Raw genomic sequence first — 27,928 nt, 5'->3', positions numbered from 1 at the left:
GGAGGCCCTCTTGTTGCCTAACTTCCGTGATGAATGTGGGGAGAGGGGGGTCTCCCAAAGCCCTCTGCCTTAGTATGGCAGCCTCCTGCTTGCTTCCCCAGCACCTCCCAACTCCTGTCCTGGATGCACCCCCTCCAACGCCAGGTTTAGGGGCTTACTTCTCCCAGTCATCACGAAGCCTCTTCTCACCCCGCAGCAGGCTCCTCTATATTTATTTTAATTTAAATTCTTTATTGTTTAAAGTATTACATATGTCTTCTTTTTCCCTCATTGACCTTTCCCCAGCCGCTCCCCCTATCACTCCCCACCCCCCCGACCCCGGCCCCTCTATTTCTGCTCTTCCAGCAAAATTTCTCCGATTGGAGACTTGGCTGTAGCCCTGTTCTCTCCCTGCTTCATTTGGGCACCCTCACCTTCAAATCACCTTATTCCGTTGTGAACCCGAGAAGACAGATTCATCTGACGTGAACCTCCAGACGGAACTAATCTGCTGAAATGGACTCCTCCATGGTCAACTGAGGGCCCAAGTTCTATAAATAATGAGAACCTGGACGGGGGCTTCTCACCTATTCTGTGACGGAACCCTGGCTTCCCGCCCCTTGTCTGCTTGCTCATGTCCCTTTAAGTCAACTCACATGGGAAGTTCCTGGTTCTGTCATTTTTTTTTTTTTTTAAATCCTCACCTGAGGATATTTTTCCATTGATTTTTATTTTTAAAAAATATATTTCATTGATTTTTTAGAGAGAGGAAGGGAGAGGGATAGAGAGTTAGAAACATCGATGAGAGAGAAACAACGATCAGCTGCCTCCTGCACACTCCCTACTGGGGATGTGCCTACAACCAAGGTACATGCCCTTGACGGGAATCGAACCTGGGACCTTTCAGTCCGAAGGCCGACGCTCTATCCACTGAGCCAAACAGGTTAGGGCTATTTTTCCATTGATTTTTAGAGAGAGGGAAAGACAGAGAGAAATATCCATGTGAGAGAAACATATCGATTGGTTGCCTCCTGCACGGCTGGGGCGGAGCCTGCAATCGAGTTATGTGCCCTTGACCAGAATCAAACCTGGGACCCTGCCGTCTGCAGGTCAACGCTCTAACCACTGAGCCAAACTGGCTAGGACTTTGGTTCTGTCTTCTGACCAATGGGCTTTGACCTGCCATGGCCAATCAGAGCTGCACGACTATACCCTCATTTGCATCTAAAACGGACCAATCAGAACTGCTCCATCTGGCCAATCAGATCGCGTAATGCTGACCAACCGGGACTGCGCCACGCCTCCTTTACGTACGGACGTAAACCGGAACCTGGGTGGGAAGTGTCTCTATAAATGGCAGCCGCCCCTTCCAGTGAGGGAGTTCCCTTTCGGTGTCTACCACAGGCGCTGTTTTCTCACTTTGCAAACTGTTCGTGGGCATAATAAGGCCTCGGCCATTTAATATTCTTTTTTGGGAATTTTTGTTGACGGTGCCCGTGTCACAGTGGGAGGGTGAGGCGCAGAGAAACCTCCCGCTTGCTGTCGGCTCAGGGCAAAATGGAGGCCAGGCCCTGAGAGCGAACAGAGTGAGTCCTGGTTTGGGACCCGGTCCTCCAGGGAAGGCATGTCGTCAGAGCTGGCAGCCGAGGGCAGCTCCCGGGCTCCCTCCCCGCGCTCCCCTCGACCAGCGAGCGAGCTTAGACTGGGAGAAGACACTCAGGGGAAGCACCGGAAGCGGAAGTAGAAGCTGCCTGCAGCCTCCCTGCAGCCTTCCAGACTGAGCCGTTCTGAGATCAGGCCCTGGAGGAGAGCAGGTGACAGGTAGGCCGCAAATGGCGCCCTCTATAGGGAAAAGCAAAAATAATACATTTAACCAGTGGGTGGGTGGTCAAATGTTTACCTCTCCCTTAAAAAATTTAAATTCGGGAGATCAACTGAAGGACTTGCATGCATGCATATAAGCATAACCAATGGACGCAAAACTCTGGGGGGTGAGGGCATGGGGTGGGGGAGGGCAATGGTAATATATGTACACATATAATACCTTAATAAAAAAATGGGAAAAAATTTAAATTCGGGGTTTTGCCCATAATAAGACTTATCACCAGCCCCCCCCCCCTTTTTTTTAAATATATTTTATTGATTTTTTACAGAGAGGAAGGGAGAGGGACAGAGAGCTAGAAACATCGATGTGAGAGAAACATCGACCAGCTGCCTCCTGCACACCCCCTACCTGGGATGTGCCCGCAACCAATGTACATGCCCTTGACCGGAATCGAACCTGGCACCCTTCAGTCCGCAGACCAACGCTCTATCCACTGAGCCACACCGGTTTCGGCAGCCCCCCCTTTTTTTTTTGCCTATTACTGAACGCCTACTTTTTCTTTTAATTAATTAATTAATTGATTTATTTATTTTTGGTTAATCCTCCCCCAAAGATATTTTTCCATTGATTTTTAGGGAGAGTGGAAGAGAGAGGGAAAGAGAGAGAGAAACACACTGATTGGTTGCCTCCTGCATGAGCCCAGACCAGGGCCCATGCTGGGGAGGAGCCTGCAACCCAGGTACATGCCCTTGACCAGAATCCAACCCGGGACCCTTCAGTCTACAGGCCGACTCTCTATCCACTGAGCCAGAGAAAGAGAGAGAGAAACGTTTGTTACAGAGAAACCGGAATAATCAAACAATGCCCAGAGAGTGTGGAGTCACGCTTTATTCACCGGTGGGCTTAGAGAAAATGAATTCAAATTCTAAGCAAGGCTACAATCAGAACTTCCCTTTTTATTAAAGAGCCAGCCCCATGTGCGCTTAGTGGTTACCTCGCTGCTGGCCTTGAAAACAACACAGTTCTATCCAATTAAAAAATGCACCTGGCATGGCATTGAGAGTATGGGCATATCTAGTCTCAGGCCTACAAGGTCAGACAGCTCAGTTTATCTTCCTCATTATTCAAGCAGGCTAAAGCAGGCTAGAAAGCAAAGTTATTTTTTTTTAGAATAAGAGGCCGTCTAAAAAAACAGCAGAGAATGCCAAACAGTAGTTTTACAAAATAGGGGTTAGCCTTCTCACATTGATTTGCCTTCCACTTATTTATGCATTCATTGATTGATTTGCTTGAAGATGCCCTGACTGGGGATCAAACCGGAACCTCAGCTTATCGGGAGGAAGCTCTAACCAACTGTCTACCCAGCCAGCATGAATATCTGCTGTTACTGAGCCGAGAGAGAAAGACCTTCCTCCCCTGTGTAGCCCTAAGCCAGTGGTCGGTACGCTGCGGCTCGAGAGCCACATGCGGCTCGCGAGCCGCGGTTTGCCGCTCTGTTGACTAATGAGTTTGCCGACCACTGACCTAGACTCTCGATTCCAATAATTACAGGCTGCTGTTGTTCCTTGTGATTAAGCCCCTATCCCAGTGGTCGGCAAACTCATTAGTCAACAGAGCGGCAAACCGCGGCTTGCGAGCTGCATGTGGCTCTCGAGCTGCAGTTTGCCGACCACTGCCCTAGGCTTTCCCTCATCCTTAGCTCAGAACGTGGGATATACCTCATTTTCCTTCTGTCTCTGAACCTCTCTCGTGTACGTGGGCTTCCTATGTGCACACACATCTGTAGTTAAAGTTGGTCATTTTGCCTTGTTAACCTGTCTCATGTCATTTTAATTCTTAGACCAGCTGAAAGAACCTTGGAAGGTGGAGCAATGTTTCTTCCTTCTCACACTACCAGTGGCATTTCCTCATTAGCCCAGCTGGCCAGACCTCCCTGCCCCTACCCCCACGCCAAGCCCAGAAAGCCAGTTGGCACGGAACGTGGGCACCAAGAGTTCCTTTCCAGTGTGGCAATTAGATCCAGACATGGGAGCAGATGCACATTGTCAGGGAGGCCAGGTCCCAAGGCCTTGGCAGGCACCGCGGCAGCTGCCCATGGCCAGCGAGGCTGTCAAAGGGAAGTGAGGCGTGGGAGCCAGGCCCTTGGAGGGGCCACCACGGGACCTGCCAGGCTGCCACCAGGTCTTGGCACGAAGAGAAAACTTCTCTGCTCTTACAGAGAGTAACGAAAATGGCAGCGTGGCCGGGCAAGCCAACTTCTGCCAGTCTGCAGGGGGCGGAGAACAAAACCCTTTTTTTCTCTCGGTCCTCGAACCCTCTGCCAGGCCCAACCATTGGTTGGTTCTTTCCCAGCTCTCTTGGCACTGGGAAGTGTGGCGATGGACCCACTGAGGAGAGGCCCTGAATTGGCACATTCAGGAGGCCCAGGCCAGCGGATGCTCCTTCCTGGAGTCCAAGCCTCATGGGCTTTGCATTCTGAGAGACCTGCATTCACCGTCCAGGCTCCATAACCCCTGGGAACCTCAGGGTCCTCTGATTTAAAATACTGACCATAGCCCTGGCTGGTTTGGCTCAGTGGGTAGAGGGTCGGCCTGTGGACTGAGGAGGGATCCCAGGTTGGATTCTGCTCAGGGGCACATGCCCGGGTTGCAGGCTTGATCCCCAATGGGGGTTGTGCAGGAGGCAGCCAATCAATGATTCTCTCATCACTAATGTTTCTATATCTCTCTCTACCTCTCCCTTTCTCTCTGAAATCAATTAAAAAAATACTTAAACCGGTTTGGCTCAGTGGATAGTGCGTCGGTCTGCGGACTGAAAGGTCTCGGGTTCGATTCCGGTCGGGGGCATGTACCTTGGTTGCGGGCACATCCCCAGTAGGGTTTGTGCAGGAGGCAGCTGATCGATGTTTCTCTCTCATCGATGTTTCTAACTCTCTATCCCTCTCTCTTCCTCTCTGTAAAAAATCAATAAAATATATATTTTTTAAATACTTTAAAAAAATATGTGAAGTGCTTAGGACAGTGTTCTGTGTGTGCATTCTTATTCTCAGAGAGGGGTGGTATGATGAGTTGGGCAGACGTGGCTTTAAGTTCTCCCTCCCCTCTTACAAGCTGTGTGACCTCAGATAAATAGCTTAGCCTCTCAGAGACTTAGTTTCTGCATCTGCAGACCTGCATCTGCAGACCAGGCCATGAAGCCAGTTTGGCTCCGTGGATAGAGCGTCGACCTGTGGACTAAAGGGGTCAATGATTCTCTCTCATCACTGATGTTTTTATCTCTCTCTCCCTCTCCTTCCTCTCTGAAATCAATAAAAATATATGTAAAACAAAACAAAACAAAAAACCTGAATCCATCCTAAGAAGGGGGATAAAATAATAGTATTTGCCATGTGCAGTGGTTGTAAAGATTAAATAAGATAATGTATTTAGCCCTGGCTGGTTTGGCTGAGTGGATGTCGGCCTGTGAACTGAGGGGTCCCGGGTTCGATTCCAGTCAAGGGCGCATGCCCGGGTTGTGGGCTTGATCCCCAGTGGGGGACTTGTAGGAGGCAGCCGATCCATGATTCTCTCTCATCATGGATGTTTCTAGAGAAACATCCTTTCTGAAATAAATAAAAATATATATTTTTAAAAAGATAATGTATTTAATGGCTTATTATATAGTGCCTGGCACACAGAAAACTTTGACTAGTAGATAGCAGCAACTTCTTTGGGATATATGAGGAGGAGAGCTTGCTTTCCTCTTTTTTTTTAAAATTATATTTTATTGATTTTTTACAGAGAGGAAGGGAGAGGGATAGAGAGTTAGAAACATCGTCTACGGTCATATCACCCTGAACGCGCCCGATCTCGTCTGATCTCGGAAGCTAAGCAGGGTCGGGCCTGGTTAGTACTTGGATGGGAGAGTTAGAAACATCGATGAGAGAGAAACATCGATTAGCTGCCTCCTGCACACCCCCCACTGGGGATGTGCCCGCAACCAAGGTACATGCCTTTGACCAGAATCGAATCCAGGACCCTTCAGTCCACAGGCCGACACTCTATCCACTGAGCCACACCGGTCAGGCCTGCTTTCCTTTTTTTATTCCTTTATATATATAACCACTTCAGGAAATTCACTTTACAAAACCCCCAATTTTTTTTTTTTTTTAAAGATTTTTATTGATGTCAGAGAGGAAGGGAGAGCGGTGGAGAGAGAGAGAAACATCAATGATGAGAGAGAATCATGGATCGGCTGCCTCCTGCACGCCCCCCACTGGGGATCGAGCCTGCAACCCGGGCATGTGCCCTGACCAGGAATCGAACTGTGACCTCCTGGTTCATAGGTCAATGCCCCCATCGCCACACCTCCCACTGAGCCACGCCGGCCGGGCACAAAACCCAAATTTTGAAAGAGAAGATAAATCCGAGGAAGAAGATTCTAGTTATGAAATAACTCACTGACTGGATTAGGGGTTTTATGTGTTTGGCTAATGGCTGGAAAGCAGAGATCAGGCAGAGAACAGACTTGGTCATTGACACCATAAGTGCTTTGAAACCCTGAGAGGACAGTACCTGCAGGAACCGATAGCCGTGCCTTCGGCATCCTGAGCTGTTGCTGAGGAGCTTCTTGCTCTCAGAGCCGAGGGCTTCCCAGCGGCTTCCCAGATAGACCCCAGCTCTCATCTTCCCTCCCCTTCATCTTAACCCAGGCCACCCCTGTCCTTTTGGAAATTCCAAATTTTCCAGCCTGATCCTCCCCAAGAACAAAGCCACGCACAACTGGCCACAGCTGGCGGCGACACCTTCTGCCCCAGCTTCCTGGCCTGGCAAGGAGCTGAGCTGGCTCTGGACAAGCCGAGGGCCTGGAATCAGATGGCCTCTGGGCATACCAGGGCAGAACTTACACTCGGCCCCGGGGCAGTGTGGGATGGATGTCCCCTCGGCCCCTGAAGTCCCCTCCCTGGACCCCTTCTCTGTCCCTCCCTGACTGTGGGCCCCTCTTCTATTTCTCTCCTCCCCTTGCTCGTGAATCCAGCCTCTTTCCAGCCTAAACCAGCGCCCAAGTGAAGAGCCCATCTCTCCTATGGGGGGGGGGGGCATTTCACACCCAGCTTTGTCCTCCCCTCCTGTGTGTGTGGTCCCCTCTGAACGTGCCCACGTGACCTTAGGCCACACCCACATTTTCTAGACCAAACAGACCCTCCAGAAGTAAAGATGCCAACCCCCCGTGATTCTGGGTGACGGAGAGGCAGTGCCCCTGACATCCCGGGCTCCCGTCCCAGTCTCCCTTGTTTGGCCTTGATCGTGTGACCTCAGAGCGTCACGCAAATTCTTTCCTCGGTGCCATAAAGTGGGGGGAGTGATAGCCACACGGCCCATCTTGCTCGAGTGTGGTGAGGATGAAGTGAGTTGCTATGAGGGAAAGGATCCTGTAAACAGAAAGGCATGTAAGGAAGAAATTATGATAATACGTTTGCGGAATTTCCAAGACCAGCCTGACTTGGCACACTCTCCTTCTGTCCCCTGCAGTGACCTCAAGCTGCTCGGACCCTTCCTTCCCCTTGCCTGAGGGAAGACACGTCTGTTTGTCCCACGGCTCGGAGGGTTTCCTCCACACCTGGTTGCATGGTGCCTGGGACCTCGTGAGCATGTCGCTCTGACCACCTCCTCCCCGGGACACCACTCACCCCTCATCCCAGCTCCCTGCTGATGCCCAGTCCCAGGACAAGCCACCTGATTGGCTGAGTGAGGTAAGAAGTCAGCTTCCCCAACAAAGGTCTCAGACTCCCCGTCAGATAAAAATGCTTCTAAGAAAACAAAAGGGATTCTGTGGTTGAAAAAGTTTGGGAAATTCTGCTGACCCACGACTAACCTTTTCCTCTCCCCCACTCATCAAGGAAGAGGCAGCCTGCCGAGTTGGGATAGCGCAATGGGGTGTTTTTTTTGTTTTTTAAATATATTTTATTGATTTTTTTACAGAGAGGAAGGGAGAGGGATAGAGAGTTAGAAACAGTGATGAGAGAGAAACATCGATCAGCTGCCTCCTGCACAGCCCCCACTGGGGACATGCCCGCAACCAAGGTGCATGCCCTTGACCGGAATCGAACCCGGGACCCTCCAGTCCGCAGGCCGAAGCTCTAATCCACTGAGCCAAACCGGTTTGGGCTGTTTTTTGTTTTTTTTTTTAATATATTTTTTATTGATTTCAGAGAGGAAGGGAAAGGGAAAGAGAAATAGAAACATCAACGATGACAGAGAATCATTGATCGGCTGCCTCCTGCACACCCACACGGGGATCAGATCGTGACCTCCTGGTTCATAGGTTGACGCTCAACCACTGAGCCAGGCCGGTTGGGCATAATGGGTTTTTTTTAAGGCAATTTGCAAATACACACAAATGCAGCGAAGGGTAAAAGGGATCCTTTGGTGTGTCGTTCGCCTCAGCAATCATCAACATTTAAGAACAAGGGAGACCGAGGGTTTGGGAAACATCCTCACGTCGGAATTCCAGTGCCACCAACCAGTTAGTGCTGGACCCTGCACAAGCTGTGCAGTCTCTGAGTCTGTGTTCTCCTGTATGAAGTGGAAATGTTCCCTCAAACCGGAAGGGACTGTTCTAGAGTCAATGAAATACGTCAGTTCTCAGGCACTAGCTGAATGTCCCAAGGGGAGTGCTCAGTAATAGGACCAGTCATTGCTAGAAGCAAGGTGGACCAGGCTGAGTGTGTGGGATCTGGCGCCAGATTTCCTGGGTTCGAATCCCAGCTCAAACTGCTTCCTCGCTGGGTGACCTTGGACAAGTTGCTGATCCTCTCTGTTCCCGAGTGTTTTCATAGCAGTGCCTGCCTCCTGGGTGTTTTAGGAAAACTTCCCCCCTCTTCCCGTCTCAGTTGTTTAGCTGATCTAATAGGTAATGACATTGACACAAAACAGATTAATGGGGAAAACATTTAATGTAGCACATAAAGAGATAAGTGATCATATCTTTGTGATCAAAACAGGCGGGTTTTAGACCTTTTAAATAAGAAAACAATAAATTTGTGAAGAATTGACAAAACAAAGGGCTTAGGTTTGCTTATAATCTTTTCAGCCTAAATTTTCTTTTCTTTTTTTTTTTTTAAATATATTTTATTGACTCTTTACAGAGAGGAAGGGAAAGGGATAGAGAGTTAGAAACATCGATGAGAGAGAAACATCAATCAGCTGCCTCCTGCACACCCCCCCACCGGGGATGTACCCGAAACCAAGGTACATGCCTTTGACCAGAATCGAACCTTGGACCCTTCAGTCTGCAGGCCGACGCTCTATCCACTGAGCCAAACTGGTCAGGGCTCAGCCTAAATTTTCTGTCTCTGGTCATAAGGATGCCTTCTCCCCACCTCGTACAGGGAGGGTACCTTCACAGGAGAGATTTACTTCCTGCTTTCAGGATGCTAAAGGAAGGATTCCTTCTCTCTAAAGCCCCAAATTGCCTTACATCACCCTTAGCTCAGCATGTCCTTCTTACACAGGCCGTTTCTCAAGAACTTTAACTCAGAATAATAAACCAAAGTGGCACATTTGGGGCTGGTATAATTTGCTCCCCTTTAGACATGAAGAGCAGTGGGGCTCGGCCTTGGTGGCTCAGTGGTTGAGCGTCAACCTATGAACCAGGAGGTCACGGTTCAGTTCCCAGTCAGGGCACATACCTGGGTTTCTGGCTCAACCCCCAGTAGGGGGCGTGCAGGCGGCAGCCGATCCATGATTCTCATCAATGCTTCTCTCTCCCTCTCTGAGATCAATAAAAATAAATTCAAAAAAAGAGCAGTGGGAACAGAGCTTGGCAGGTAATGAGGGCTCAGTACAGGTTTGTTTTGTTACTGTTAACACAAGCTACTGCATTTGACTTGGCGTTTTGTAAATCCCATTCACACCTATAAGCATCTTCCTTCTGAAGTGGAATCTCAGAGCCCCTGTTTGGGGAAATGAAGAAATAAAAGTCTGAGGAGTCCCACTCCCACCATCGGTGCTCCTGCCGAGATCTCAGCAGAAATGTCAGACCTGTGGCCCCAAGAGTTATGTGCCCTGATTTGCTGGCTCAGTGTGTGGGTCATAGGCTATTCACAGGACACAGAAAAGCTCTTAGGGTGAGTTGATGCAACCCGGATAAGCTGGAGTCACAAACCAGGGGGGAGGTTCACAGTGCTTCCCCACCTCTAGCTGAACAAAGGGAATCTCTAATCTTGAAGACCTTTGAACTGATGTCTGACCCTTCCCCAGGAGCCCTGCCACCTGGAAATCCTGGAATGGGGCTCCCGGATGGTCCGTTCCATTATTCTTCGCTTGTGGAGTGAACGTAACATGCTGGGCACTGGGATGGCAGGATGCAGCCTGCCCAGTTTTCTCTGGAGCTCCTTGGCGGGTCACTTGACACATCTGGGCTTTCTTTCTTACTTTCTTTATTTTAATTGATTTTTTTACAGAGAGAGAAAGGGAGAGGGGTAGAGATAGAAATATCAATGAGAGAGAAACATCGATCAGCTGCCTCCTGTACACTCCCCACTGGGGATGTGCCCACAACCAAGGTACATGCCCTTGACCGGAATCGAAGCTGGGACCCTTGAGTCCACAGGCGGACGCTCTGTCCACTGAGCCAAACCGGTCAGGGCTACTTTCCTTTTTATATATATATATTTATTGATTTCAGAGAGAGAGAGATAAAAACATCAATGATAAGAGAGAATCATTGATCGGCCTCCTGCACGCCCCCTACTGAGGGATCAAGCCCACAACCCGGGCATGTGCCCTTGACCGGAATTGAACCCAGGACCCTTCAGTCCTCAGGCCAATGCTTTATCCACTGAGCCAAACCAGCTAGGGCTGGGCTTTCTTTCTTTCTTTTTTTTTTTTTAAATCGTCAGCACCCCGATGATTTCGAGTCCCTTTCAAACTTTGCCTTTTGTGTTTATATAATTCTGTTTTTAAAAATCCGAAATTCTACTATTCTAATAATCCGGTTCTTTGGCCCAAATGAGGGAGCAAGAGGGAAATCAGGGGCCTGTGTCTTCCAAAGAAGAGCGTGGTTCCCCTCTCCGCCTGCATCTGCCCACCCCACCTTCTACATCCAGATGTTTACAGCAGCCAAAACCACAGCACTTCCTTAGCTTTCAGGCAGTGTGGCCAGCTCATCCCCGCTGACCTTTAGCTTTGTTTATTAGGGAAAAAACACCCCAAAATCCCAACTGTCAAAGTCCCAGACAGGCTGAACCTATAACCTCAGGGAGGGCAAATGCCCTGAGGCAGTGCCAAGGGGAAATCCCAGAGGCCCCAAGGACAGGCGGCCTCCTTTCGACACCCTGGCTGCATTATCAGGAACAGGGAAGAGAGCATCTGTTGCCCAAGTTCTGAGCTTTTCACACCAGAGTCCAGATACTGAGTTTAAAGTATCTGTGTGGACGGGCTGAGCAGATAGAAGGAAATGTGGCTCTGAAGCTCATGAGAGTTGCAGGGAAAAGCATTGTGGTTTGGACAGGCCTCAAAATACAGGAGAGAGGTAAGGCTGTAGGAGTGGATGTGGTCATCCAGAGAGGAAGCAGTGCGTGACAATCAGTGCTCTGTCTGGCTGCCGGGGAAATTCCAGCACCAAAAGGACTAGCAGATAAAGAAGTTACAAAAAAGAGAAAAAATAAGGGACATGAGGGGCAGTTCATCTGGAAGTTCCAGAAATGGAGAAGAAAAGCAGACAGAATGGAACCAATAGAAGAAAACACCTATGCTTTGAAGAAAGGAAGGACTTCATGTTGAAAGGGCTCAAATGTCAAGCAAGATCAACAACAGGACAAAACACCCCAACAAAACTAGACACAGTCTGATGATACTACAGCACTGGAAGGGTAATCTTTAAAAGGAAGTCCTAAAAGTTTCTGGAGAAGGAAAAACAAGTCACCTGCCTAAGAAGGAACATCCAACTGGCCTCAAACTTCTCATCAGCAATATTGGATTCTACAACATATTGAAATAATGACTTTCAAGTACGCAAGGGATATCGTTTTAATCCTATAATTGTATGCCCACCCAAAAGATCAAATAAAAATTTTTTGAACATTGATTTCCCATGTGTCCTTTTGCGGGGGGGGGGAGGGAGGGGGCGGAATCAAGGACATAAATTTTCAAAATGAAAAGGGAATTCAGGAAAAAAGAAATAATGAGATTAAGTGCGGAACAGAAGGGGAGGAAAAAAAATCCCAGAATGGCACTTGTCCACAGATCTGTCAGTTAGTGGCTCAGTTATAGTAGGAAGTCAAGGAGTTTCATGAAGAATGCTTTCAAGGAGAAAGTGGATTCCAATCAACAGATAATATTTTTTTAACTTTAAATAATTTTTATTTTTTAATTACAGTTGGCATTCATTGTTAGTTTCAGGTGTACAACCCAATGATTAGACAGTATATAACTTACTAAGTGCTCACCCCAATAAATCTGGTACCCATCTGACACCATATATAGTTATTACAATATTATTGACTACTAGAGGCCTGGTGCATGAAATTCATACATTCAGGGGGGTCCCTCAGCCCAGCCTGTGCCCTCTCACAGTCCAGGATCCCTCGGGGGATGTCCCACTGATGGCTTAGGCCTGCTCCCTAAGCTGTCAGTCAGACATCTTTAGCGCTGTCTCTCCCGCCACCGCCACTATGCTCGCCAGCCTTGAGCCTGGCTTCTGGCTAGGTGGTACTCCCCCTGTGGGAGCACACTGACCACCAGGGCACAGCTCCTGCATTGAGTATCTGCCCCCTGGTGGTCAGTGCATGTCATAGCAACCAGTTGTTCCACGGTTGGGTCAATTTGCATATTAGCCTTTTATTATATAGGATATTCCCTATGCTGTACTTTACCGCCCTGTGACTGTTCTATAATTGCCAATTTGTACTTCTTAATCCCTTCATCTTTTCCACCCATCCCCTTAATCCTCCTCTCATCTGGCAACCATCAAAATGTTTTCTGTATCTATGAGTCTGTTTCTGTTCTGCTTTTTAGAGTCCACATACAAGTGAAATCATATGGCATTTGTCTTTCTATGTCTGACTTATGTCACTCAGCACAGTACCCTCTGGGTCCATCCATGTTGTTTCAGATGACAAGATTTCATCATTTAAAGTAAAGATGAATATGTACTTATTGCCATTTTATTCATTTGTTTTTCCTTCTTAAAGAAGACCCTTTAACCTTTTGCACTCGGATGTCGAGATTAAAATTACTCTTTGAATATATCAATAATTTGAAATATAAAAAAAATCCAAATAAATAAGTTTGTATGAAAAGAAACTCCAGTGTTTTTTTCTACTGCCGTGCTTTGTAAAATCTGGGGTATTTAAAAAATTAAATCCTGAGTAGAATAAAGGAATCGAGAAAAAAGGAAGCGAGTGCAAAGGGTTAACATTTCTTGTAATGCTGGTTTGGTGGTAATGAATTCCTTTATCTTTTTCTTGTCTAGGAAGCTCTTTATCTGTCCTTCAATTCAAATTATAGCTTTGCTGGGTTGTAGGTCCTTGTTTTTCATCAATTTGAGTATTTCTTGCCAATCCATTCTGGCCTGAAAAGTTTCTGTTGAGAAATCAACTGCCAATCTTATGGAAGCTCCCTTGTAAATAAATAACTGTGTTTGTCTTGATGCCTTTAAGATACTCTTCTTTGTCTTTAATCTTTTTCACCCATACCCCTAACCCTCCTCCCATCTGGCAACTATCAAAATGTTTTCTATATCTATGAGTCTATTTCTGTTCTGCTTGCTTATTTTGTGTTTTAAGGTCCACATACAAGTGAAATCATATGGCACTTGTCTTTCTATGTCTGACTTACTTCACTCAGCACAATACCAGTTGAGAAATCAACTGGCATTCTTATGAGAGCTCCCTTGTAGATAACTAACCACTTTAGTCTTGCTGCTTTTAAGATTCTCTCTTTGTCTTTTTTTTTTTTTTTTTTCTCTCTTTGTCTTTATCCTTTGTCAACAGATAATATTTATACCAGAGGACAATTTTTGTCTCCCCTTCAGTAAAAAAGGGGAACCAATAAAAACAAAGAAAAACAGCCCAGCCGGCATGGCTCAGTTATTGAGTGTTGACCTATGAACTAGGAGGTCACGGTTCAATTTCTGGCCAAGGGCACATGCCTGGGTTGCAGGCTCGATCCCCCGTAGGCGGCAGCCAATCAATGATTCTCTCTCATCATTAATGTTTTTATCTCTCTCTCCCTCTCCTTTCCTCTCTGAAATCAATAAAAATACATTAAAAATAAATAAATAAAATGGTGTTTTTCCATTACTTTGGAAAACAGTCTGGAAGTTCCTCAAAAGATCAAGCAAAGAGTTACCATATGACCCAGCAAATCCCTCTTACTATATACTCTAGAAAAATGAAAACATGTTCACACGAAAACCTGCACACGAATGTTAATAACATTATTCATAATGGCCAAAAAGTGGAAACAGCCCAAATGTCCATCAGCTGATAAGTGGATAAACAAAGTGGAATATCACACAATGTAAAACTATGCAGCAATAAAAAGAAACAAATAATATATTCTGCAAAGTAGAGGAGCCTTGAAAACCTTATATTAAAAGAAAGAAGTATCCTATATAATAAAAGCCTAATATGCTAAGTGTCCGGTCATCCAGTTGTCCGTTCAACCAATCGAAGTGTAATATGCTAATGATATGCTAAGGCTGCTCAACTGCTTGCTATGACGTGCACTGACCACCAGGGGGCAGATGCTCTGACCAGTAGGTAGGTTAGCTTGCTGCTGGGGCCTGGCCGATTGGGACTGAGCGAGATGGGCTGGACACGCCCTGGAGCCTTCCTGCGTCCCTCCCCGGCCCCAATCATGCACCGGTGGGGTTCCTCAGCCTGGCCTGTGCTGAGGAACCCCCCCCACCCCGAGTGCACTAATTTCGTGCACTGGGTCTCTAGTCCAGAATAAGAAACCTGTAGAGACAGAAAGGGGATGATCGTTCCTAGGAGCTGAGGGGAGGGAGGAGTGGAGAGTTTCTGTTCATGGGTACAGGGTCTCTTTTTGGGTGATGAAAATATTCTGGAACTAGTGGTGATGGTAGGACAACTCTATGAATATATTAAAAGCTGCTGAATTGTACACTTTAGAAGGGTAAATTTTATGGTATGTGAGAAAGGAAGGAAAGAAGAGAGAGAGAGGAACAAAATGAATGAGAAAGAAAAATACAAAGAAAAAGTTTGAGGGAGAAGGGAAAGAAATTCCGGACTTAACTAGCCCTTTTATTTTCTCAAAGAAACATTCATTCCACAGGATGAGTTATGTGTGGAGCGCTTAATAAATGCTTCTTGACTCAGCAGCGGCTCTGTAGCTGATCATTTAACAAGAAGGCAACAGGTTCTGCTGATTTAGGAGGAGTGGGGTTGAGGATTTAAGCGGGGAGGGGTCCCATTGACCCTTCCTAGTGCCAGGGAGCACCCTTGGTGTCTTCACCATCCTGGGCCCATGGTCTGTTACCCAGAAGCCTTTTAAAAGGGCAGGCATCCTTTTCTTGGCTTCTGCAGTGAGTCACCTTGCCAGTGACAACATCGGGGGAGCAGTGGGAAAGGACATGTTTCTAGTTCCTGGGTAAAAGGACATATTTTTAGCCTCCAGGGTTTTGGCGAAGAAATTCTCGTTGCCATTTACCCCATAAGTGACTCATTCTCCTGGAGGCAATTCCGTGGCACTTCCTGGACACCCACTCACCTGGAAAAACTGAGATTGCGCCTGCTGTTACCTGTGGAGGAGACAGGCAGCCTGTTGTAGGTAGAAGTGGCTGCCTTCGCTCTCCTCCACGACCACCTCATCCCCGCGTGGTCTGGGGGACTTGTCCTCGATGCCAGAGTGAGCAGAAGGAACATAGATTTGTCTTAGGGGCTGGAGATCTGGTTAGGACAAAGAAGGCCGCCTTAGAATGTTTTGTTTTGTTTTAAAATATATTTTACTGATTTTTTACAGAGAGGAAGGGAGAGAGAGAGAGAGTTAGAAACATCCATGAGAGAGAAACATCCATCAGCTGCCTCCTGCACACCACCCACTGGGGACATGTCCGCATCCAAGGCACATGCCCTTGACCAGAATCGAACCCAGGACCCTTGAGGCCGACGCTCTATCCACTGAGCCAAACCAACCAGGGCATCCGCCTTAGAATGTTAATGACGCTAAGAGACATTGTTCTATGGCTGCTGAAGCTTAACCACAGAGGTGGCACTTCCCTGGCCTTTCCGGGTAGCGGAAGCCACGAAATGCCCCAAAGCATAAGACAGCTTTGTTCTCACTCGGTCACTGCTGGCCACGTTCCTCGGTCTCTGTCTGCCTGAGTGGCCCCATCTTTGGCCTTCTTTTTAAAATATATTTTTATTGACTTCAGAGAGGAAGGGAGAGAGAGAGAAACATCAATGATGAGAGAGAATCATTGACCGGCTGCCCCCTGCACGCCCCCCACTGGGGATCGAGCCTGCAACCCAGGCATGTGCCCTTGACCAGAATCGATCCCGGCACCCTCCAGTCCACAGGCTGACACTCTATCCACTGAGCCAAACCGGCTAGCTAGGGCCCTTTGGGCTTTGTGAGGATGCAGTGAGGAGAATGTGACACCCCAATTTGAGATGTCCCGCTCCCCAGTGCCCTCTAGTGACTAATCGGACCCACTGCTTTCTCCCCTCCCTTCAACCACCGCACCTCTGGTTCTGGGATCTGAAGGATCCTTTTGTAAGTCAAAACACTTCCCTGACCACATCACACATCCAATGACACGTCGCCAAATACTCAGGACAGTAAAAGGGCTTTTAATATCCATTGCTTGAGGAAATGTTTTTGAAAAACTGGCAGTTACATAAGTAGACAAAGCATGTTATCTGACTGCTTGCAACGTCCTTGGCATGTGTACTTGTGTCATGTGTTGTGTATGCGTTCCCTGTATTTCCAGGCGCTTCTCGCAAGCCACATGCGGCTCTTTGGCCCCTTGAGTGTGGCTCTTCCACAAAATACCACGGCCTAAGCGAGTCTATTTTGAAGAAGTGGCGTTAGAAGAAGTTGAAGTTTAAAAAATGTGGCTCTCAAAAGAAATTTCAATCGTCGTCCTGTTGATATTTGGCTCTGTGGACTAATGAGTTTGCCAACCACTGGGCTAGGCCACTCTGGCCCTTGTGTTAAAAACAGACTATGGCCCAGCTGGCTTGGTGTGGTTCGATTCCTGGTCAGGGCACATGCCTGGGTTGAGGGCTAGATCCCCAGTGTGGGGTATACAGGAGGCAGCCGACCAATGATTCTCTCTCATCATTGAGGTTCCTATCTCTCTCTCCCTCTCCCTTCCTCTCTGAAATCAATAAAAAAATATATATTTTTTTTTAAAAAAACAGACTAAGGCTGTAGCCACCGCTGTCAGTAGTTAGGTTCTCACTGCCCATTGCTCCGTTCACTGGGGAAGTTCCAGAAGCTGTCCTCCGCTTTAGCCAGGGCTGACTGACATTCCCGGGGGAGGGGAAGTCCTGTGGGGAGTCACGTATGCTCCCAGCTTCCAGGCTGGACCTCAGGCGTCTGGCAGGAGGGTCTCTTGTCGCCTGACCTTGTCTTCGAGTGACTCGTGGTGTGTAGGTGGTGCCAGCATTGACCGCGTGTCTGCAGTGTTACAGTGGGTGAGGTCAGCGGGCTCCTCTCGTGATGTGGTCATTACTGTTATCACAACCGCCAGCATTTTGTGGGTCCCTACTACGTGCAGAGCACATTCCAGGAACTTTGAAAGAGTAGAAAGCAGTGCCTTTGTCTTCCCAAAACATATAGTCTTTTTTTTATAACATATTTTTATTGATTTCAGAGAGGAAGAGAGAGTTACATCAATAATGAGAGAGAATCATTGATCGGCTGCCTCCTGCAGGCCCCCTACTGGGGATCAAGCCCGCAACCTGGGCATGTGCTCTTGACCGGAATTGAACCTGGGACCCTTCCATCAGCAGGCTAACGCTCTATCCACTGAGCCAAACCAGCTAGGGCAAAACCATATAGTCTTATGGAGCGAGGGGCGGTGATAACATGAGTACATACGAGAAAATAAAATTCTGTTCAAGTCCATCAAAACCAGTTGAGCACTTGTGTAAGGACTTGCATAAGGCATTTTAAAGTTGCCTTAGAAGAAAATTGTTAAATTCTTAGTTAGAATCTTCTGAGGACAATAAGAATGAGGAATGGGACATTATTAAAATACTAGAGGCCCGGTGCACAAAATTTGTGCACAGATAGGGTCCCTAGGTGTAGCTGGCAATCAGAGCCAATCAGGTTCCCCGCCTTCATGCCCCCGCCTCCTCCTTCCCTTGCTCCCTCAGCACCCCACCATCGCCGCTGGTCACCCGCCATGTTCCGCGCTGCCCCCTGGTGGTCAGCACACGTCATAGTGAGTGATCGAACTCCTGTTCTGGTCGAACTCCCAAGGGGACACTTTGCATATTAGTCGTTTATATATATAGATAACAGTCAATGGTGCAAAGTAGAGTAAGTTCATACCTATACTAACCAGGACTTTCTACTGCAAATACCAGTTAGTTAGCGCAAACTCACATAAACAAACAAAAAAGCCTTTATTGGTTCATTGAAAGGATAAAAAGGTAGGAATGGGCTAGCTTCAGGGACAGCTGGATCCAGGACGGAAATACCAGGAGGACGCTGGCCCCTTCCCGCCAACCCAGAATCTTCAGGTTTCTCTTCCCGTGGCTCACACAGAAGGGCTTTCTCAGCAAACAGGAAAGGGGCCCCGGGCAGATCTGGACCTGTCCCTTGGCGCTCTACCAAAGAAGAAATGAAATCTTCCCTTTGGGTTCCATTCAACAGAAGATAAAGCAAAAACCAGAAAAGGACTTGATGTGCTTACCCTTCTGGGAAGCGTGGGGTGGGGTGCTTTTATTGCTAGCCCATCTAGAGCCAAAGCGTTGGAGCGGGGAGAAATATACCCCCAAATAAAGGGGAATGGTGGTCTTGGTAGACAAAGCAAGGTAAACCAGTATGAGTCACGTGATTGCTTTTCTGGAATGAGGGTCCATAGTTGTTGTTTTTTAAATATATTTCGATTGGTTTCACAGAGGAAGGGAGAGAGAGAAAGTGATAGAAACATCAGTGATGAGAGAGAATCACTGATCGGCTGCCTCCTGCACACCCCCTATTGGGGATGGAACCCACAACCCAGGCATGTGCCCTGACCAGGAATTGAACCGTGACCGTCTGGTTCATAGGTCAACGCTCAACCACTGAGCCATACCGGCCAGGCAGGGTCCATAGTTTTAACCAATGGTCAAAGGGATCCCAAGGGATCCCTAACCCAAAAACTTAGCTCTAGAAGTAACCTTGGTGACCACTGGGTTCCACTCCCCCATTTTAAAAAAAATATATTTTATTGATTTTTTTACAGAGAGGAAGGGAGAAGGAGAGAGAGTTAGAAACATCGATGAGAGAGAAACATCGATCAGCTGCCTCTTGCCACACCCCCTACCGGGGATATGCCCGCAACCAAGGTACATGCCCTTGACTGGAATCGAACCTGGGACCTTTCAGTCTGCAGGCCGATGCTCTATCCACTGAGCCAAACCGGTTAGGGCTCCCCCATTTTATAGAAGGGAATACTGAGGTGCAGAGGGTTTAGGTGGTTCGCCTAAGATCACACAACTATGACGGGTTTCCATATTGATCTCATGTAGGTTGAGGAAGGGGATATGTAAGAAGTAAGGGTCAAAACCTGATCTGAAGGTTAGAGATAAGACAAACATTTAAAAAATGGTAGCGTACCATAAAAAGAGAGTGTGGGAAGCCCAGTCAGCGTGGCTCAGTGGTTGAACGTCGACCTATGAACCAGGAGGTCACAGTTTGATTCCCAGTCAGGGCACATGCCCGAGTTTCAAACTTGATCCCCAGTGTCGGGCGTGCAGGAGGCAGCTGATCAGTGATTCTCTCTCATCATTGATGTTTCTATCTCTCTCCCCCTCTCCCTTCCTCTCTGTTAAGAAAAAAAAAACACTTTTTTTTTTAAGAGAGAGAGTGTGTGGGGGAAAAATAAAGCATAGAATGAGGTGAGGCTAATTTTTAAAAAACCAACAAAATAAAAATAAAACTTTGCCCTGGTCAGGTAGCTCAGTTGGTTAGAATGTTGTCCCAGTATACCAGAGTTCAGTCCCCGGTCAGGGTGCATACAAGAACCAACCAAAGGATCCCATATAATAAAAGCATATTATGCAATTTGTCCCCTTGACAGGGAGTTCGTCAGGGAGTTCCACCAGGGGGTGGGGCCGGCTGGGGGAAGGGAAGGAGTACCGGGCCAGTAGCCAGCAGCCAGCAGCCCCAAGGGACCCTTCCAGTGCACGAATTTCATGCACTGGGCCTCTAGTGCATAAATAAATGGGACAACAATTGACATCCCCCCCTCCGCCCCTCCCGCCCTCCCTCCCTTCTTCCCTTCTCTCTCTAAAAACATCCTTTAAAGTCAACAAGGGCTGCTTTGGTTAAGATTCAAGGCTTCATCGGTGTTTTTAATCTTGGGAGTTTTTAAGAATGGGTGAGGCACCACCTGACTAGAAATGGGCAAATGTTGTTCTGATCTTCCAAGAGGAACAAGCTGATTCTAAGAGTTCCAGGCTGGTGGCCTGGGCAAGGCTCCAGTGTGGGTTTAAGAACAGATCATGCCAGACAGGCCTCATTTCCCTTTTTGAGAACAGCCTCGCCCCGGCAGGTTACTCGGGAGGAATGTGCTACACTCTAATCCCTGCAGGGACTGAAAAACCAGGGTTGCCAAACTAGTGACTCCCACTTCAATCCAGGCCTCAGACACGTTAAATAAATGAGGACATTTCCCATAAAGCCTGCCTTTCTGGCTTCATGATGAGATTGGTCTGCGTTCCTGCCTGCCAGGGGGTATCACTGCCCTCAGTAGGTAAAGCATGCCCATGAACACGCCCCTTCACCCCAGACCCCACCGTTCCCTGTTGCCTCACCGTTGGCCAGCTTCATTCCTTAGCGTCAGCCTGTGAGTGTGTGCCCCTGACCTCATCTACCCTTTATTATTTTACAGAGACTCCGGAAAGACGTGGGGCTGGAAGCACTTCTCATTTCTCCAGAAGATGGCAATCTGGCGTGGGCTACAGCTCCTGTCTACGTGACCAACTCTGGAGAGACCGGAGAAGCTTGGATCTGAGAACCAAACCTCAAAACCGTGAGTGCTCCCGGGAAAACCAGGGCTGCTGTGAGCTAGTGTGTGGTGGTATTTTGGAGCGTGGGGGCTGGGCATCCGCCTGGGGGCATCCACCTGGGCATCCTCCTGGGGGCATCCACAGCAGTGGGAGGATGGGCTGCAAGAGATTTTTTTTTTCCTTTTTTTTAAATATATTTTATTGATTTTTTTACAGAGAGGAAGGGAGAGGGATAGAGAGCTAGAAACATGGATGAGAGAGAAACATCGATCAGCTGCCTCCTGCACACCTCCTACTGGGGATGTGCCCGCAACCAAGGTATGTGCCCTTGACCGGAATCGAACCTGGGACCTTTCAGTCCTCAGGCTGACGCTCTATCCACTGAGCCAAACCGGTTAGGGCTATTTTTCCTTTTTTAAAAAATATGTTTTTATTAATTTCAGAGAGGAAGGAGAGAGAGAGAGAGAGAAGCATCAGTGATGAGAAAGAATCCTTGATCGGCTGCCCCCCCTGTACGCCCCCTACTGGGGATCGAGCCTGCATCCCAGGCATGTGCCCTGATAGGGAATCAAACCATGACCTCCTGGTTCATAGGTCGACGCTCACCTACTGAGCCATGCCAGCCAGGCCAAATTCTTAAGTCTTTCTCTTACTTCTTCCTCTCACTGATTGGGACATTCTGTGTGGCAGAAGCCAGGAGTGACAGTTCACATTTCAGGTGCTGGTGGGGTGACATCAGGGGTGAGAAGCTGGGGAAAACAGGTGTGAGCTGACCAGTTTCCCTCAGACTTTCACTGGAGGAGACAGAATGTCCTGGAGAAAGTGAAGGGGGCCGGGCATCCCCTCCCCTCAGATGCTGGGCCGGGGAGGAGGAAGGGGTCGGGTCCCAGGAGCAGTGCAGACCTGGCCTGGCTCCCTGACAGACCCCAAAAGCCACACACCTGACCTGAGAGAAGAATGGAAGCAGTGTGTGTCAGGTGGGGGGCTAGTTTAGGTGAAATTTGCAGAGTTTCTGGGCCTGGGGTCTCGGGCCCAGGATTATGGACCTTTTGGCCGTAACCAAGTAGACATTTATCCAACAGGATGGCTTGACACGTCTAGGATTTGGGGACTGAAGAGCAGCCATGGGGTGGGGTAGGGGAGTAAGCAGCCCATCTCCTTAGAAACCGGGGTTAAGTGTTCCCAGGTTAGCAGAGTAATTGACTTTGAAAAGCGGAGTTAAACCTCATGTGCATCTGAGTTTGCAGGCAGATGTCCACCCCGTGCACCTTCTCACATTGTGAGTGCTGGGGACCCAGCCTGTCCCCATTCCAGCGATCTCCCTGGGTTCCATCTGCTGGGGTAGGAGGTGGGGAAGAGAGGGCCGGCACCAGGTGACAGTTCCCCAGGGGGGTGCAGCCCCGAGGGAGGCAAGGGCAGCATGAGGGACATCCATGGGTCAGTGAGCTTGGGGAGCGCACTCCAGGGTCCAGGAGAAGAGTGAGGAAAGGAAGCTTCATGAAGCTGTCTTAGCAGGGGACTTTCAGTCCGTTTTAGAATGACCTTACTGACTGCTTCCCATGTGCCAGGTCCTAGGCTAGGCGCTGGGGGATAAGTAAAAGAAAGAATGCCAGAGCTTGGCTGCTGTGCCTCAGTGGTTGAGCATTGACCATTGAACCAGGAGTTCACGGCTCAATGTCTGGTCAGGACACATGGCGAGTTGTGGGCTCAGTAGGAGGTGTGCAGGAGGTAGCCGATCAATGATTCTCTCTTATCATTGATGTTTCTAACTCCTCTCTCTCTCTCTTTCTCTCTCTCTCTCTCTCTCTCTCTCTCTCTCTCTCTCTCTCTCTCTCTCTCTCCCTTCTTCTCTGAAAGCAATAAAATATATATATATATATTTTAAAAGAATGCCAGAGCCGAGGCTGGTTTGGCTCGGTGGATAGAGCGTCGGCCTGTGGACTCAAGGGTCCCTGGTTCGATTCTGGTCAAGGGCATGTGCCTTGGTTGCGGGCGCATCCCCAGTGGGGGGTGTGCAGGAGGCAGCTGATAGAGGTTTCTCTCTCATCGATGTTTCTGGCTCTCTATCCCTCTCTCTTCCTCTCTGTAAAAAAATCAATAAAATATATTTAAAAAATAAAATAAATAAATAAATAAATAAAAGAATGCCAGAAACCACGCGTCAGAGCTTGGCCCTTAGTGGGCGCTTCATAAAAATGCCTGTACTCCTAAAAGGCTACAAAGATGAAGAAAACGCTTAGCCCTCCAGGGTCGAAGGTCCTATAAGAGGTTGACCCTTGCACACAGCTCTCGGTAACCCGGGCAGAGCAACGGAAACACTGTCGCCTGGGCCCCAAGATCCAGGGGCTCATGGGAGGGCCAGAGACGTGGTGGAGGCGTCCCAGGAGAGGTACCATGTGAGGGCTGAGTGTGTGTCCAGGGGAGGTGGGAGGTGCGGAGGGAGCCAGGGGACCAGACTCGTGGGAAGCTTATGGGAAGACTGAGCTGCAAGAGAACACATTCCGGCAGCCCCTAACCTCCAGAGGGCAAGTTCATGTGCAAATCAGTCCTTTGGAATCTGGAATGCATTTTCCCATGGGAACAATACCATACATGGAGGCTGGGTTCTTAGGCCAGTGGGTGGAAACGGATTTACCCCACAACGTTACTCAGCTCGATTACTCAGAGCTTTTCCCTAGATCAGGGCTCAGAGAGACCGGAGCTCTGAGCATAACTCCTTTCCGGGGAGCTGGGCCTGTCAAAGGCCAAGGTCTTTTTGTGTGTGGGTTGTTACGACTTAGGAGGGGATTGAACTTGAGTCTAGTTAAAAAAAATTTTTTTAATATGCTTTTATTGATTTTAGAGACAGAGGAAAAAATAGGGATAGAGAAATAGAAACATCAGTGAGATACATCATCAGCTGCCTCTTGCCTCCTACTGGGGATTGAGCCCACAACCTGGGCATGTGCCCTGACCAGGAATCTAACCAGTGAGCTCTGGGTTCATGGGTCAATGCTCAACCACTGAGTCACATCGCTGGACCATAAGGCTAGTTTTAAGTGTATTTAATAACAAAGCTATCAGCTGACATACATTTATAATTACATATGAAAGGGGTAGTTAGCTTGCAGGAGGTAAGGGATGACTACATTGCTATCAGATCAGAGGCAAGCTAGTTTCAGAATTTCACAGTGGCCCAGGCAGTTCTGTTTGATATAAATGCCTTCGAATCCCTAATCCAGTATAACAGGTGTTCTTATAAAAAGGGGGAATTTGGCTCTAACTGGTTTGGCTCAGTGGATAGAGCGTCGGCCTTCGGACTGAAGGGTCCCGGGTTCGATTCCGGTCAAGGGCATGTACCTTGGTTGTGGGCACATCCCCAGTAGGAGGTGTGCAGGAGGCAGCTGATCAATGTTTCTCTCTCATCGATGTTTCTAACTCTCTATCCCTCTCCCTTCCTCTCTGTAAAAAATCAATAAAATAGCCGAAACCGGTTTGGCTCAGTGGATAGAGCGTCGGCCTGCGGACTGAAAGGTCCCAGGTTCGATTCCGGTCAAGGGCATGTACATTGGTTGCGGGCACATCCCCGGTAGGGGGTGTGCAGGAGGCAACTGGTCGATGTTTCTCTCTCATCGATGTTTCTAGCTCTCTATCCCTCTCCGTCCTCTCTGTAAAACATCAATAAAATAAATTTAAAAAAAAAATCAATAAAATATATTTTAAAAAGGGTGGGGGTGGAATTTGAACGCAGACACGCACACAGGGAGAAAAGAAAAAGTAGAAACTCATGTAGCTGTGGCCATGGAATCAGAGACGGGGCCTGTCAGCTGCAGCAGGTGCTGAGGCAGGCCCCTTGGAGTCAACGCTTCCTGCTGCCATTCCCACTCTGGCCTCAGGGTGGCACTGCTCCCTCTTCAACAATGACCATTGATGGCTGCCGCACAGCTAAACCCTAAACCCAATCTGAACTCCCCAACAAGATGGTCCTAAAGGCTGAAGAATAACCCAAAGAAAATAGACTCAGGGTACCATGAGTTAAAACTCCAGCTCACCAGGCCTAGCTTATCCCCTGCAGCTCACAGCCCTTTCCCTGACCGCCAGGGACCCCAGGACTAGGACTCCCAGCCCTAGGCCCTCTTTTCTGCTGTGGACGCCCCTGGTGTCCAATGATTGACACCATAAAGACCTCACCTGCAGGCAAGATCACAGCGGCTGATGCTAAAGTCTTTCTCCCTGAGCCCTCAACAGTATCTCAATAAAAACAGCAACCCAACGCTCATATCATTAGAAGTCTACAGTGATGAGGGGTGGGGTAGGAGCTATTATTTCAAGGGAACAGAGTGCCCGTCCTCTCTCAGGGGACAGATAATTCTGGCCTTAATGCAGCTCTTCATCTGCCCAGTCTCCAGCTGATGGGAAATCAGGCTCCTGAAGCAGCCCCAGTGAGAGATAAGGGCTCTCTGCCTGAAATGAAAAATTCATGAAGAAAGACGAGGGATCGGGCACTCGGATAGCTGCCAAGTCGCTGTGCTCTGGGGACATGGCAAGGAGATGGAGAAGCCAAATGGAAATTTTCTCTCCTGTCCAGCACCTCCCATCATGCTCCCCTTCCATGTTGGGGGTCGGGGTGGGGGCTCCCTTCTCGGCTACACCAGGTCACACCTCAGGCTCAGGACATCAGGAAGAGGCCAGTTAAAGACTTCATCTCAGTTAATGCCTTCCTCTTAGCTTCCTCCTTATGCAGATCAGGTACCCACCAGCAACCTCAACAAAACTGTGCACTGTTGCTAGAGCTTTCTGGAACAGTCCTGACCACCTGGCACTCCCAAACCTGGACGAGCCCCAAACAAGTGATTATTTGTCCCTGGGAGGACCCCCTACAGATGACTTCCTGTTCCAGTTCCCTGACGCACAAATGTGATCACTTCCCATGTGGTTGGTCAGATGGTCATAACTCACAACGGGGGAAGGAAGCCTGGGATCTCTTGTCACCATACTGGCAGACAACAGTTTGGATACAGTTAAAGGGGGGTAAACCCTCAAAGTGTAAGAGTTGGATAATTTTTAAAGACAACAACCTTCCACATTATTTAAAAAATATTTTTATTGATTTCCGGGAGGAAGGGAGAGGGAGAGAGAGATAGAAATAGAAACATCAGCCGAAGCCGGCTTGGCTCGGCAGATGGAGCATCGGCCTGCGGATTGAGAGGTCCCGGGTTCGATTCCGGTCAGGGGCATGTACCTTGGTTGCGGGCGCATCTCTCATCGATGTTTCTGGCTCTCTGTCCCTCTCCCTTCCTCTCTGTAGAAAATCAGTAAAATATATATTTTTTTAAAAAGAAATAGAAACATCGGTGATGAGAGAGAATCATTGATCGGCTGCCTTCTGCAGCACCCCTCTACTTCTCCCCCCCCCCACCCCCCGCACCCGCTACTGGGGATCGAGCCTGCAAACCAGGCATATTCCCTGGCCAGGAATCAAACCGAGACCTTCTGGTTCATAGGTCGAAGCAGAACCACTGAGCCACGCCATCTGGGCAGAGTTGGATAATTTTACTTTAATGTAGGGATGGGCTTGAGAATTGTGACTGGCTAGCCTGCAATATGCAAGATGGCACGATAGTTGCAGATGCCAGTCCAGAGATGGCGCGCAGTGAGTGGGCAGTGGCGGGTCCTCAGAAGTCAGGTAGGAGGGCAGGCTGCCCTGGCAAAGGAATCCACAAGACTCCACTCTCAATGGGAAGTGGCGGACTGATTCTCCTGCTGCAGTACCTCCTCCCACCCACAGGGGCCGCTGGTCCATGGCTGTAGGAAAATCTCACTCCACTGTCCCCTGCCCAGGCCAGCCTAACCCTCAAAGGAACACATCTTCCTCGGTGAGCTTGGGGCCCAGTGCCTTTGACTGTTGGCTCTCAGTTCTTTCAAGTGTTTGCACAGCTTTTCCCGTTCAAAGAGGAACCCGGGCTCAAGCAACTGCCTCTCATTGAATACCAGCCCTTATCCCTCCTTCTCATCTCTGAGAACCTGTTTTTCAACACCAGCTCCTCCAAACAAAGGATATGTTCAGCCATTTCCTCTATGTTAGAGCTCCATCAAAAGAACACGGACCTCAAAAACCTGAAGGCTGATCTGCTCGCCACCCCACCCCGACATGGACAGGAACCTCTCACACAGCATCCACAAAACACAAATTAAATTCTCATTGATATATACCTGGAAACAGCAGTTCAGACTAGGGCCCCAGATGCACAATTTTGATCAGCAGTATTTTTCTATGGCATTAATAATACTTCACGCCGAAACCGGTTTAGCTCAGGGATAGAGCGTTGGTCTGCGGACTGAAAGGTCCCAGGTTCGATTCCGGTCAAGGGCATGTACATTGGTTGCGGGCACATCCCCGGTAGTGGGTGTGCAGGAGGCAGGAGGCAGCTGGTCGATGTTTCTCTCTCATCGATGTTTCTAGCTCTCTATCCCTCTCCCTTCCTCTCTGTAAAAAATCAATAAAATATATATTTTTTAAATGAAAAAAAAATAATACTTCACAAACATAATGGCTGAATTACTGCCTATAAGATGCATGTACCATAATTTGGGTGGTGAATCCTCTGCTCTTGGACATCTAGGTTGCTTCTATTGCTTGCTAATTTAAATTATGTGATTCCTGTCTCTGCATAGATCCTTGTCTATCAGCTTAGGCCAGCGGTCGCCAACCTTTCGGACCTCACAGACCACCAGTGTCCGTGGACCACCGGTTGGCGACTGCTAGCTTAGACTATGTCCTTAGGATAGAGTCCTGGAAATGGGATTATCAGGTCAGAGTCTCAAAGATTATGAGCCTTTTCAGGACCTTTTTTCATCTTGCCAAGTGGCTTTTGTGAAAGTACATACCGGCAGTGCAAGATTCAATTCTAAGGCCACTGGGTTATAAGGCCGAAGCTACACCAGTTAGGAGTGACTGGGGCGCAACTGAG

This window comes from Eptesicus fuscus, chromosome 25 (genome assembly GCF_027574615.1).
Source record: "Eptesicus fuscus isolate TK198812 chromosome 25, DD_ASM_mEF_20220401, whole genome shotgun sequence".
NCBI classification, from domain to species: Eukaryota; Metazoa; Chordata; class Mammalia; order Chiroptera; family Vespertilionidae; genus Eptesicus; species Eptesicus fuscus.
This window is presented reverse-complemented; position numbering follows the sequence as displayed.